The following is a 13,094-nucleotide window of genomic DNA, read 5'->3' as shown; positions in this document are numbered from 1 at the left end:
TTTTCGTTGCTACCTCATAACTGTCATGTTGCTACTATTATGAATCGTCATGTAAACATCTGATATGCAGGATGGTCTTAGGCGACCCCTGTGAAAGGGCCGTTCGACCGCCAAAGGGGTCGCGACCCACAGGTTGAGAACCAGTTCTAGAGCTTCCCTTTTATACTCCAGAGAAAGGCCATCCCGTCTTCAAGCTAGGCCATTAACCACGGCATCTGACAGGCTGCCTGACGCTGGTCAGCCTCCAGTGCCTGCCACAGCTCCAGGCCCTGTGCTTCCTGCAGCGCGAATACCCAAGGCAACGGCTTGTCTGCTTGCCTGCCTGGTCTGCAGGCTTGTGCAGATGAAGCTGTGGATCCAGGAAGGCAGGGTGGATCCAGGAAGGCAGGGTGGATCCAGGAAGTCAGGGTGGCTATGGCTTCTGGCTTTTGTCTTTGCCCATATTGTTCCTTCTCCCAGATGTTCTTCCTACTCTGTTCCTCATTACTGTATCTATAAGCCAGACAAGAAGGTAAACTTCCTGAAGCTACAGCCTCTGGCTTTTTTTCCAAATTACCCTGCCTATCATTCCTGATCACACATCCCTCCTCTTCATTCAAGGCAAATATTCAGCTTAGTTCATCATTTAATAAGTGTTCTAGAATATATGGATAATAACAAAACGTAATATGATAATCATTTCACAATATACATAAGTCATGCTGTACATCTTAAACTTATGCAGTGCTGTATGTAAATTATATCTCAATAAAACTGGGAAAAAAAAGTTCTAGAACCTAGACCTGTGCTATCTAACACAATAGCCACGAGCCACATGTAGCTGTTAAAATTTAAATTTCAGTTTCTCAGTTGTATTAGCCCAGGGGTGGGCAAACTTTTTGACTCGAGGGCCACAATGGGTTCTTAAACTGGACCGGAGGGCCGGAACAAAAGCATGGATGGAGTGTTTGTGTGAACTAATATAAATTCAAAGTAAACATCATTACATAAAAGGGTACGGTCTCTTTTTTTTTAAGTTTTATTCATTTCAAACGGGCAGATCCGGCCCGCAGGGCCGTAGTTTGCCCACGGCTGTATTAGCCACAGGTCAGCTGGTTAACAGCTACCTATGGCTAGTAACTGCTGTACTGCACGGTACAGGATAAGAAACTGCCATCACCACATAAGCTCTGGCACCACTGAGCTTAGAGTGTCACATGGTGACAACTGGCTGAAGCTGGGTGGCATCAACCCCTCAACAGAGGTTCCTGGTCTCTCTGTCCTTACCTCCATCCCACCACAAATATGTAAATGAGGAAAAGGTCTAGAATATCCCTGTTCTGTGACAATAATGATTAAGTTCTTATTACCTACCAGGCCCTGTGCTAAACATTCGACATACATTACCTCACTTAATCGTCATAAGAGCCTGGTGAGGTAGGTAGCACATCCGTTTTCATACAAGTGAAGAGAGAGGTTAAAAAGTGGAGTTAAGGTGTACATAAAGGGCGCTCTCCTCCCCGGAGCACACCCATGTCTTTCCTTTCCTTCCCCTTCCTCCCCCCACCCCCCCTCAGGCACATCACAATTAGCTTCCTTACTCCCAAGCTCCAAGGACCCTTCCTTTATCTCTATAACTTGTTTCCCAAGTCCATTTCTTCTAGGGATTACTTTATCTACCTCTGTGATTACACAATAAATGTTCTCTTACAAAAAAAAAAAAAAAAAAAAAAAAAAAAAGATGTGCAAAGAGTTGGTCTGACTTCAAGGTTTGTGCTCCTAAACAAAAAGTTATATGATCTGTGGCCATGTGTAGATCTAACTGGTCTTTATTAGAACTTCTCTCCTATTTTCTTTTTAATATACATATATACACAGGCATGCACATATATATACACACACACGTAATTTGTGCACCTCACATGTGCACACACATATATGACATACATGATTTATGGAATACATATGGTAGATGTGTATATAAAAATACATAACACATATGACAGACAGAGATAAAAAGCACCCTATACAAAGGCTGGCCTAGGAGCAAAGTATTATTCCTGAGTCCCTCCCCAAAGCCAGGAGCAGCAGTTAACCAGGAAGGAGCTATCCTGCCAAGACCTTAGCTCCAGATAACATCCACACTCACTGAACCATGACCCAGCCTTACTGGTCTGGTTTCCCTTATCTACCAGGGTGGAGCTTTAAGCAGCCTCCTGGCACCCTAACTCCCCAAGGATTCTGCCCCTGGGTAGAATTTTCCCTGTGGTCTGAGGCTGGCAAATAGCCTTCTGGGCCTATATTTCCCTACAGGAAAGAGGCCTGTTTGCAGACAATCCCTGCTGATAGAACATGACACAAATGCTCCCTGAGAGCTTGTACTACTGAATACAATCCATATATATAAAAGCCTAAGTGACTGAACAACACGTCAACCGGTCACTATGGCCCACAGTGACCACCAGGGGACAGAAACTCAACGCACAGGATCGGGCTCCCTCCTGTCTGGATCAGGCCTGCGGGGATCGACCGAAATTGGCTATCCAACATCCCCCAAGGGGTCCCAGATTGTGAGAGGGCGCAGGCCAGGCCGAGGGACCCCACCTGTGCATGAATCCATGCACTGGGCCTCTAGTTAGAAAGAAAAGGACTCAGAAAGCAGTTTCAATAAGAACCAGAGGGCAAAGTTAACACTCTAGATCAGTGGTTCTCAACCTGTGGGTCGCGACCCCTTTGGGGGTTGAACGACCTTTTCACAGGGGTCGCCTAAGACCATCGGAAAACACATATATAATTACATATTGTTTTTGTGATTAATCACTATGCTTTAATTATGTTCAATTTGTAACAATGAAATTGGGGGTCACCACAACATTGGGAACTGTATTAAAGGGTTGCAGCATTAGGAAGGTTGAGAAACACTGATCTAGATGGAGTTATAGAAATGGGTTAGATTCAGGAATCCGGGAAATTCAGGAGCTAATTCCAGCTCTGTCTCTAATTCACTGTGGGCCCTTGACTTCCACTTGCGTCAGCTTTCTCATCTGTAAAACAAGGGAAGACAAATGGAGGGGAAAAGGTCTCTGGCAATGTGGCCAGAAAAGGCTCACCTCTCACCTGGATCATCTACTGGCTGAAGAGCAGTGTATGGATCACTGGAGGCTCCAACCCTGGGGGTCCAATTCAGCAGGTTTGTGGTGTGGAATCTATTTATTTTAACGAGCAGCCCATGTGATTCCTTATTCAGAGGGCCATAACTTTAAGGAACTCTCAGAATAAGTCCCTTAACTTCTGAGTCTATCAGAAGGAAGTTCTCATAGGGAAGTTTTCCCGATGAGACCTAAAACCCCTTGAGAATGAGGACAGAATCTTATTCATCCTTCTGTCACCAGGCAAGGTCCAGCACAGTGACCAGTGCGTGGTGGGTGCCTGCTCCAAAAATGTTCGCTGAAGGGATGGATATATAATACATGTCCTTTCTTTCAGAGCTGATGTGAGGATCAAAGAGGCAATGTTTGCTAAATTCTCTGAAAGTATTGTGGACCCTGAGAAAGAAGAGACCTACCGCCCTGACCGGCTTGGCTCAGTGGATAGAGTGTCGGCCTGCGGACTGAAGGGTCCCGGGTTTGATTCTGGTCAAGGGCATGGACCTTGGTTGAGGGCGCATCCCCAGTGGGGGGTGTGCAGGAAGCAGCTGATCGATGTTTCTCTCTCATAGATGTTTCTAACTCTCTATCCCTCTCCCTTACTCTCTGTAAAAAAATCAATAAAATATATTAAAAGAATATATATATATATATATTTTTTTTTTTTAAAAGACGAGACCTACCAAGAAGGACACCTGGTGGCTAACTGGGCTCAAATTTAAAACAACAACAAAACCCACAAAAAAACAGAGCCCAGCAGCCATCTCTAAACAGGGGCCTCTCACACATGCCACACTTCAGGGGAAAGCCTTCCCTGAACTGCCTGTCTACCTGCACTGTGTTCCTGCTCTCTGAGTCAACCCCTATAAAGGAGTTCCTGGAATTGTATTTCAACCAAAACACAGACTTTTCCTGTCAGATCAGAGTCCCATCAGAATTCTCACTGAACAATCAGAACTACTCCATTCTGACCAATTAGGACAGTGCTTTTTAGACCAATAAAACTGTGAAGGTTTGGAATCCTCATCTGCATGAGAACTGACCAATCAGGGACTGGAGGCAGGAACTTCTCCAAATATGTCAGCTCCCCTCTGGCTTGGAGAGAGCACACTTTCCCTTTCCACCAGAGGCTGTGTTTCCAGAGGAGAGCAGAGCAGGGGTCTCCACACCAGCCGGGAGGTGGGGCAGACTGGAGCAGAGCAGGCACCTCGCCTCAGGGCCATTTCACAGCTGTGCTGTTGCCTTGTGTTTCATAACTGATCTGTAACATTACTGAGCTGCTACACAGCTGTGCTGTATCACAACTCAACTGTTTGCACTGAATGAAGTTTCCTTCTTCACTATACCTGACAGTGAGAATGCATACTGACATTGAATTGGCACCAATAACCATCAGTTGGCAGGGTAAAGTCCCACGCAAATGGACACTCCATGGGGTGACCTATGCTCAACATGTGTCAGGGGTGGGGTGAGCAGGACAAGAACGAGTGAACAATAAATAGAAAGAGGGGACGACTCCTGGCGTGTTCTAAATCTAGGGAGGGCAGAGCCAGGAGTGCCTCCTTCCTACTGCTATGGAGGCCTCTTCAAGAAAAAGAGAGTTCAGGACTGTTTGACTGTCAGAGCAGACAACTCGGCGGCCAGGTGTGTGTGCAGGAGGAAGAGAGAACTGGTATGTTGAGAGGGCTTCATTCAACATTTAATACTTAGCATACAGCCCATGTGGTGTGGTTTGGCAAGTAGGGCTTTAGGAATAAAATACAGTAAGTCCTCACTTAAAGTTATTGATAGTTTCTTGGAACTACAGTGAAACGATGTATGACTAAACCAATTTTATCACAGACTGATCTAAATAACAGCTACATCTTATAGCATTTTATCAACATTGTAACCAAACAACAATTAAAGAGCTTTATTCAAGGACCTGCTGTACAGGCTCAAACTCAGCCCAGCCTCCTCCTGGATATGTCACCTTAGGCAAGTTGTCCAACCTCTCCAAGCCTACGTTTCTCAATGACAAACGTGCATTATCCCATTCTTCACCAATACCTCAAAGTAAAGTGTTCAAACTGAAATCTATCTCCCCATTCCAAGCCTGTTCTCCCATGCAAACGTTTCCTCTCAGGACACAATGCAATGCTCACGCCAGAAATCTGGGTTATCTCTGACATTCCCCTCCTCCAATCTAATCTACAGCCGAGACCTGCTGATAATACTCGTTAATATTTCTGGACTTTACCTACGTCTGCCTTCCCCATCACAGGCTGGAGCAAGACACCATTCTCTCTCACCTACAACTAGAGTCACATCTACTCCAGGTTCCACTCCTCCAGAACCCATTCATTCTCTACACAAAGTCAGAGTGATCTTTTTAAAAAAATAAACTAGAACATATATCACCCTTTAGTGGTTTCCCACTGTCCTTGTATAAAGTTCCAAATCCTTAACATGGCCTAACACAGTGGTCGGCAAACTCATTAGTCAACAGAGCCAAATATCAACAATACAACGACTGAAATTTCTTTTGAGAGCCAAATTTTTTAAATTTAAACTATATAGGTAGATACATTGTTATTAACTTAATTAGGGTACTCCTAAGGCTTAGGAAGAGCCACACTCAAGGTGCCAAAGAGCCGCATGTGGCTCACGAGCCGCAGTTTGCTGACTCTGGGTCCCCTGTGACATCCTCACGCTTACTCTTCAGTCTCATCATCTCTTGCCACGCCCCTCCTTGCTCACTATATGTCAACCCCCGAGGCCTTCTCCCCTGCCTTGGCCCAGGCAGCTCACTCATTCTTTACTACACAGCGTAACTACGTCTTCTTCAGTGAGGCCCTGTGTACACACTCTGACACCCATAGGCTGGCTCTCCCCCGTAATTTCCATTTGCAGTGCCTAACTCAACAGCAACTAATTATTTGGTGCTTTTTTTTTGGCTTAATGTCTGCTTTCCCTGTTTAATGATAAGCTTCATTGTCTCTTGTTCTCTAGAGCATGCAACAGCTCCAGAACCTAGTACACAGTAGATATTCAATACATATGTGTTGAAAGATGAAATCAGATAACTTATGCAAATAAACTTTGTAGACATCAAATATCCTAAACATACACTTATCAAGAGAAAATTCTGAGTAACCTCCATAATGCATGTAAGTTAGGATTAAATTCACAATTTCATAGTTTTAGCAAAGACAAAATGGAGTGGGAAGGGGTTAAGACTGTTCTGTAGACTTATAGCAGGGAGCAACATCTTAACCTGGCTGTAAGAACAGGTTCCTAAAGTCTTCAATCTCCCAGATTTCTAGAATTCGATTCTGTTCACACAGCAGTGAAGCATCCACTAAACAGAATAATGTGTGTTGATAATCAACTGAAGACTAGCTGGAGAGAACCCTGATAACCAAGGATGGAAAGTGGAGACCGCATGGAGATTGGTAGGAAAGGAGGAGGCACAAAAGGGCTGGCTGAGCTCCCAAAGACAGCAGCTGAAGTTTCAGAGAAATATCTCAGCTGTGGGGGGTCGCCACTGAGAAACAACCACCGGTTGCCTGCCGTATGCACCAGGGATCAAACCCGAAACCTAGGTCTATGGGACAACGCTCCAACCAACTGACCTACCTGGCCAGGACTGTTTCTCTTTATTTTTAATGTGGCTCCTAGAAAACTGTCGATAACACGTGTCGCTTGCATTCTGTTTCTATTGGACAGTGCTGGTCTGGCTTCCTTTGGTCACAGCTGTACCACAGTTTTTCTTCTTTCTCAGCCCTCAGACCAGTCAGAGGAAACTAGAAGCCTGCCCCGAGTGGCCCCTCCAATACCTTCTCTGTTTCCCATAGCACCTGGTACATATTTCTGCCAAGCACTTCCCACATGGTGTTGACCTTTCTCCCTTGCTCGCTGGACTAGTGAGCTCTTGAAGAGCTGATGCATGCTAAATTCATCTCTGTATCCCAGCAAGGCATACCTTGCTTTATATTTTGCATAAATAGAATTGTTATTTGAGTCATTTTTTATTATTGGCACAAATGAAGAATAATCTATAAAACAACCCAGAGTTAATGGCCAATCTAAGAAGTCTTCATTTGGCTCAGAAGATTCACGCTTCTAATTTAAGGTAGATTTTAAATTAGTTGCCTCCCTCAACTTCATACCAAAATTGACAGGAAATTACTTGGTGGCAGAGGAAAGTTAGTTTTAAAACTGCTGAGGATAAACCATAAAGCCAATACCTTGCGGTGGTAACCTGAGCAGGTGGTAGAATGGCTGCTCTTCTCTGCAATCCCTTTCCTACCTCAGGGAGGCAGCACCCTTCCTCCAGCTGAGATGCAAATCTAGTCACAACATCAGTAATGGGGGTGGGGGGCCCAGAGTGTCACAGGCTGCATGTCCCTACTTCAGGAAGCTCGACAGAAGCAGAGGAAAGGCGGGTGGGTGGAGGAGGTTCTTTCCCAGCCTGCAAAAGGCTCCCTACAAATTCCTTGTTCCATCCTTGTAAAAACTGCCTGGAAACTCCCATCCTTCAGGAAGCTTTCCTCAATTAACTCTCTAATGATGACTTAGGAGTAATCAACATATTCTTTGCATCCTTCTACCCCTCAAGCATTTGACTTGGGCTATAAGCACATCAAGTATTCTATCTGTGCTCTGTCTGATGAAATACCTGTTCTGAAGGAGGGACTTAGGTCTTCTATTTGACACAGTTGGGGTTAGGAAGCTGACAGAAGGCCAGCCAGAGAAAATCTGAGTCGACTTCCCTAACAGCCAGAGACCCCTGTAGCTGTCACTACGGTTTCATCACCATGCGACCCTCCCTCATCCTTCATGTTGACTGATGGGACTAAGACTGCTGGACAGCCAAAGCTGTTAAAACATAAACTCGCCTAAGACAACTCCAAGCAACAAACCCAGACACATTTCCCCAACAGGAGGTAGAGTGGCCACAAACCAAAAGAATGCTCCACTGGCCCTGCCTATCCGGACACTTCTGGGCCTGCCAAAGGAGCTTATACAAATAGAGAGAGTAAACCAGCTGCAGCCGTCTCCGCTGGGGGAGTGCCAGGACATTCTGTGGGAAGACAAGGGTTTTCAGAGCAGTGGCCCTGGCCACTTCCAGCAAGTGCTGCCGTCTCTCTACTTCTCCTAGTGAATTAAATCTTTCACATTGAGAGGGCTGCACAACAGCGAAAGCAATGTTAAGACAAAATTTACTGGTGCTGGGAGATAGACTTATACCCCCATTATAGGTGAAGAGAAATGATAAGCATCTGTCCTATGCAGTTACACTTCACAGCACTTGCACTGGCTCAGAGCTTATTGTTTATTATGTGGCAACACAGAGTAGTTTGAATAAAGTGTCCCAGGGTTTGAAGGTCTGGATTAGTTCTAGGCCTCAGTTTCCTCATAAATATAGAGTATGATCGGGTATGTGCGTGTGCATGTGGAGCAGAGTGATGGGGTCGGGTATGGGGCAAAGTGATGGGGACAGGAATGGATGAACCCAATTGTCCCTGCGGTTCCTTCCCAGGGACCTGGAAAATGTGCCCTGATTATATCCAGGCACAAATCACATTAGCATATTATATGGGGTTTTATTATGTCAACAAGGGGCCACCTAGGGCAGAGCAATAGAAGTATTGTAATTAGGTATTACCGGATTGCACGACATAATCTTTAGGAAACATACCTGGACTGACCAAGAGAAAAACAATGGCAACTGAGCAATCAATACTGATCATCTTCTCCATTGGGCCAGGCACAGAGTAGTACATACTCATTAAAAACTTGTTGACTGATGAATGACAATCTTAAAATTCTAACCCAACTCTAGCACTCTAAAGCACCCTTGCCCTTGGGCCCAGTTTCTAGGGCTGAACTCAAGTACACACTATCTTCTCTAGGAAGTTTTCTGAACTAGTCCACCTTCTCCAATGGTCTTTTCAGTAACTAAATTCATTTCTGCTGCATTTTGAATCCACACTGTATCTCTTACTTAGCACTTGTTTTCAAATTATGTCATTCACCCTGATCTTGTCTCTCGCTAAATAAATAATAAACTTAAGAGCAGAAAGTCAGCCACATGCTTTGTTGACAGAGACCACAATGACTAGCACGGTGTAAGCCAGTGGTTCTCAACCTTCCTAATGCTGCGACCCTTTAATACAGTTCCTCATGTTGTGGTGACCCCCAATTTCATTGTTACCAATTGAACATAATTAAAGCATAGTGACTAATCACAAAAACAATATGTAATTATATATGTGTTTTCCGATGGTCTTAGGTGACCCCTGTGAAAGGGTCGTTCGACCCCCAAAGGGGTCGCGACCCACAGGTTGAGAACCGATGGTCTAAGCTCATACCGGTACTCTCAGGAAACAGTGACTGACTGATAGTGGGATACCAATGATGAGGATAAGAGCTATCATGTTTTGAAGCACTTACTGAGATAAGATAGCATGGTTAGGTGTATGGGTTTCTGAGCCCCTTGCCCAGATAGATGTAAATGCTGGCTCTGACATTTATCAGGTATGTGATCTTACACAAGTTACTGAACTTTTCTGCGTCTCACTCTTAAAACAGGGATATAACAGTATCCATTTCATGGGATTATTAAGACCAAATTATTAAAAACATATAAAAATAAAGTGCTTAGACCAGGATCTGGTCCTCAGTAAGAACTCAATATTATTAGCCATTCTTATTTATTTTACTTAATCCTCACAACAGACCCATGGGATGATATAATAATGTCATAATTTTACAGATTAAGAAATTGAGCTACAGAAAGGCTGAGTAACTTGCTTAATTCATGCATCCAGTGAGTGAGAGGAAGCTGGTATTTGAACCCAAGCAGTTTAACTTCAGAGCCCTTTCTCTTCTAATGCATTTGCTCCCTGTCTAGAGAGTTCTCACCATTCATTTTACTTTGCTATATAGATCAACTCTTAATGCATGTCAGTGTTCTGAAATACCAGATCACAAATTCAAGGTGGCAGGGGTGGGCTGCTATTGCTCCTTATATGAGGTCAGATTCTGCTAACATGTATTAAGATCTGCTGAGTGGCAGGTATTGTGCTGAGCAGCTCTCATCTGATCCTCAGAACAACTCTGAACATAACATTTTATAGGTGAGGAAATTGCAGTTCAGAGAAGATAGAGGACTTGCCTGAGGTCCCAGGGTTAGTGACTCCAAGTCCAACAGCCAAACCTCACTAAGCCACTGTGGCTCTGGGTGTTTCCTGGCACAAGTGTAACACACAGTGCAGATTACCATTTATGTCTGATGGCCAAATGCACAGGTTTTGGAATCAAATGACTAGGCTGGTAATCCTGATGCTGACACTGGCTTTGTGATCTTAGGCAAGATATGTAATCTCTCCACCTCAGATTTCCTTGTCTATAATAGAGGTAGGGAACTACTTCACTAGATTGTTATAACATTAAGCACAGGATACACAATAAATGCGATGTACATTAGCTATTTTATTATTACCACCATGGAAAAAAAGGGACTTAAGTTGCTCCCTTATATTAGTCTAGTATTTTCCCATCAATTACTTAGGAATATCCCTGTAAAAAAAGACAGATGGCCCTGACTGGTCTGGCTCAGTGGATAGAGCGTCAGCCTGCGGACTGAAAGGTCCCAGGTTCGATTCCGGTCAAAGGCATGTACCTTGGTTGCTGGCACATCCCCAGTGGGGGGTGTGCAGGGGGCAGCTGATCAATGTTTCTCTCTCATCTGATGTTTCTGACTCTCTCTCTCCCTTCCTCTCTGTAAGAAATCAATAAAATATATTTTAAAAAAAAAGACAGATGTTCAAATCAAATGACAGATGGGGAAACTAAGGTGTAGGGACATTAAGGCCCTTCCTCAAAGTTAGAACTGATCTCCTAACTTCTAGCATATATATCTCTTCCCCAGATTCTGCTATCTGTTGCCTCTCTGAACTTTTCAAAAGTGTCCAGGATTTCAGAGTATACAACCTCTCATCCAGTCCCAAAGGAAGACCTGATAGTCCTGGCTATCTTAATTGTCCCTTTTGAGCTTTAGGAATTCACCCTATCTTCCAACCAAAAATGGGTGCTGGGCAAGCTGGTCCAAGCGGAAAATTCAACTCCATCCCCAATCTCCGCTGTCCCAGCAGATTTCCAGGATGCGCTGGCTCCCAGAAACCACAATTACAGTCAAGTTCAAGGCAGAGGAGTAATTAGGCCCATACCATTGGCTCAGCAGTCTCTTGGCCTCTCCCTTCAGGGCTGACTCCATCTCTCTACCGCTCCCACCCCCGTCACCCAAACCTCATCTCAACCACTGCACAGTAGAGAGAGATGCAATGGGAATTTCCATCCTTTCTCTCTTCCAGACCCCACTCCATTTCCAGGAAACTAAAGAAGGGTGGGGTGAGGGAGGAAAGAAGCCATCTCATGGATATAACACACTGAATGGCAGCAAGAGATGGAAATAACTTCGAAAGCGAAGCATTCTTGACTCCCCTCCCTTCATTACATTCTCTACTTCCCACAAAGATGACATTACCAGGGAGTTCCCGGGTAAGACCCCCAAATGTGAAAATGAAAGGGATCTGGTATAACCAGAAACGGCAACCTCAGTCTCTCCAGACAGGGAACAATCTTGGCTGGAGATGGGAGGAAAGAGGTGACACCTAGAAATCCAAAGGAATCTAGGATCCTATCTCTTATCTCCAAGATCCTGGAGGGGTCCTGCAGGCTATTTTCCCCTGTCACAGCTCCTCCTAATCTGGGCTAATGGGAAGGAATGCCCAGGCCTTGCCTTCTTTACTAAATATGCTGCTCTTCTATCCTGAAATATAAAACTGATGTTCCCTTTATTTCATACTCCAGTTCAGGAGTACTTTGTGCAGTACTTTCCTTCTTTCTTGTAGTGTTACTGTCTATTACTTGGGGGGGTGGATTCACTCAGGTTAGCTCCAATGACTGCCCTGGACACACAATTACAAAACAGAATATTGTCCTTTACTGCTCCCAGGGCTGTTCCCAAGCCCCAGGACCATAATGTTGAAGAACTTCAGTGGGTCGGAGTACCCTGTCATGTTGGACAGTGCAGAGGATAGGGAGGGGTTGACACCCTAATAGGGAGAGGACTTTCACATCCTATAGCAGTGGTTGCAACCTTTCGGACCTCACGGACCACCAGTGGGACCACTGGTTGGCAACCGCTGTTCCAAAGGTTTCCTTAAACCAGCAGTCCCCAACCTTTCAGACCTCACGGACCAGTGGTCCGTGGACCACCGGTTGGCGACCGCCGTCTAAAGGGCTTTTCAGAGGCCAGAACTGAAAGTTGTCAAGGCAATTTCTTGAGACCATTCCAGAGACCCCAGAATTGTGGCTGATAGAGCAGACTGAGCAATCTGCTAAATGAAAAGGATTTTCTTTTCCAGATCTCATTTAACTGGACCTCTCTCCATGTCTGACAATGTTGATCTCTCTTTCAGGCCTGCTGCTCTTACCTACATTCCCTTCGTAAGGGGACAATATTTATGCTGGTGCTTTTAGCCAGTTCTTTTAACACTGACTCCTCCCAAATCTTGTTTTCAGCGCTTAGTATCTCTCAAGTTTCTGACTCCTCTTGTAACTTGGGGAGGGTGGCGCCTCAACCTGTAGATACTCAAATTGAATGCACTGAACACCTTATCGCCGTAAACCCCACACCTTTCCTCTAGCAATCAATCTTAACTCTTCCTTCTCTCTGACCACATAGCCAGTTAAACAATAAATCCTGCCAATTTGATACAAATATTTACATTTCTCAATTTTTCCCCCTTTACTTCAAGACTTGCAAGAGACTGCATGTCATAGTGGTTAAGAGCAGACACTAGAGCCGCATTGCCTGCATTTGAATTCTAATTCCACAATTTACCAGCTGTGTGACCTTAGCCCTCTCGTTATCTTCAGTGTAAAATGGGAACACCAACAGTACTAACTCTCAGGGTT

The 13,094-nt window shown here is 44.7% G+C and overlaps 1 protein-coding gene across 8 annotated transcripts in view; it reads right to left on the bottom strand.

Moving 5' to 3' along the window:
• The window catches only part of ARHGEF11 (Rho guanine nucleotide exchange factor 11), an 84,434-nt gene that overhangs the window by 49,640 nt on the left and 21,700 nt on the right, over positions 1-13,094 (bottom strand). The window lies entirely within an intron of this gene.

This window comes from Myotis daubentonii, chromosome 18, assembly GCF_963259705.1.
Source record: "Myotis daubentonii chromosome 18, mMyoDau2.1, whole genome shotgun sequence".
NCBI classification, from domain to species: domain Eukaryota; kingdom Metazoa; phylum Chordata; class Mammalia; order Chiroptera; family Vespertilionidae; genus Myotis; species Myotis daubentonii.
This window is presented reverse-complemented; position numbering and strand designations above follow the sequence as displayed.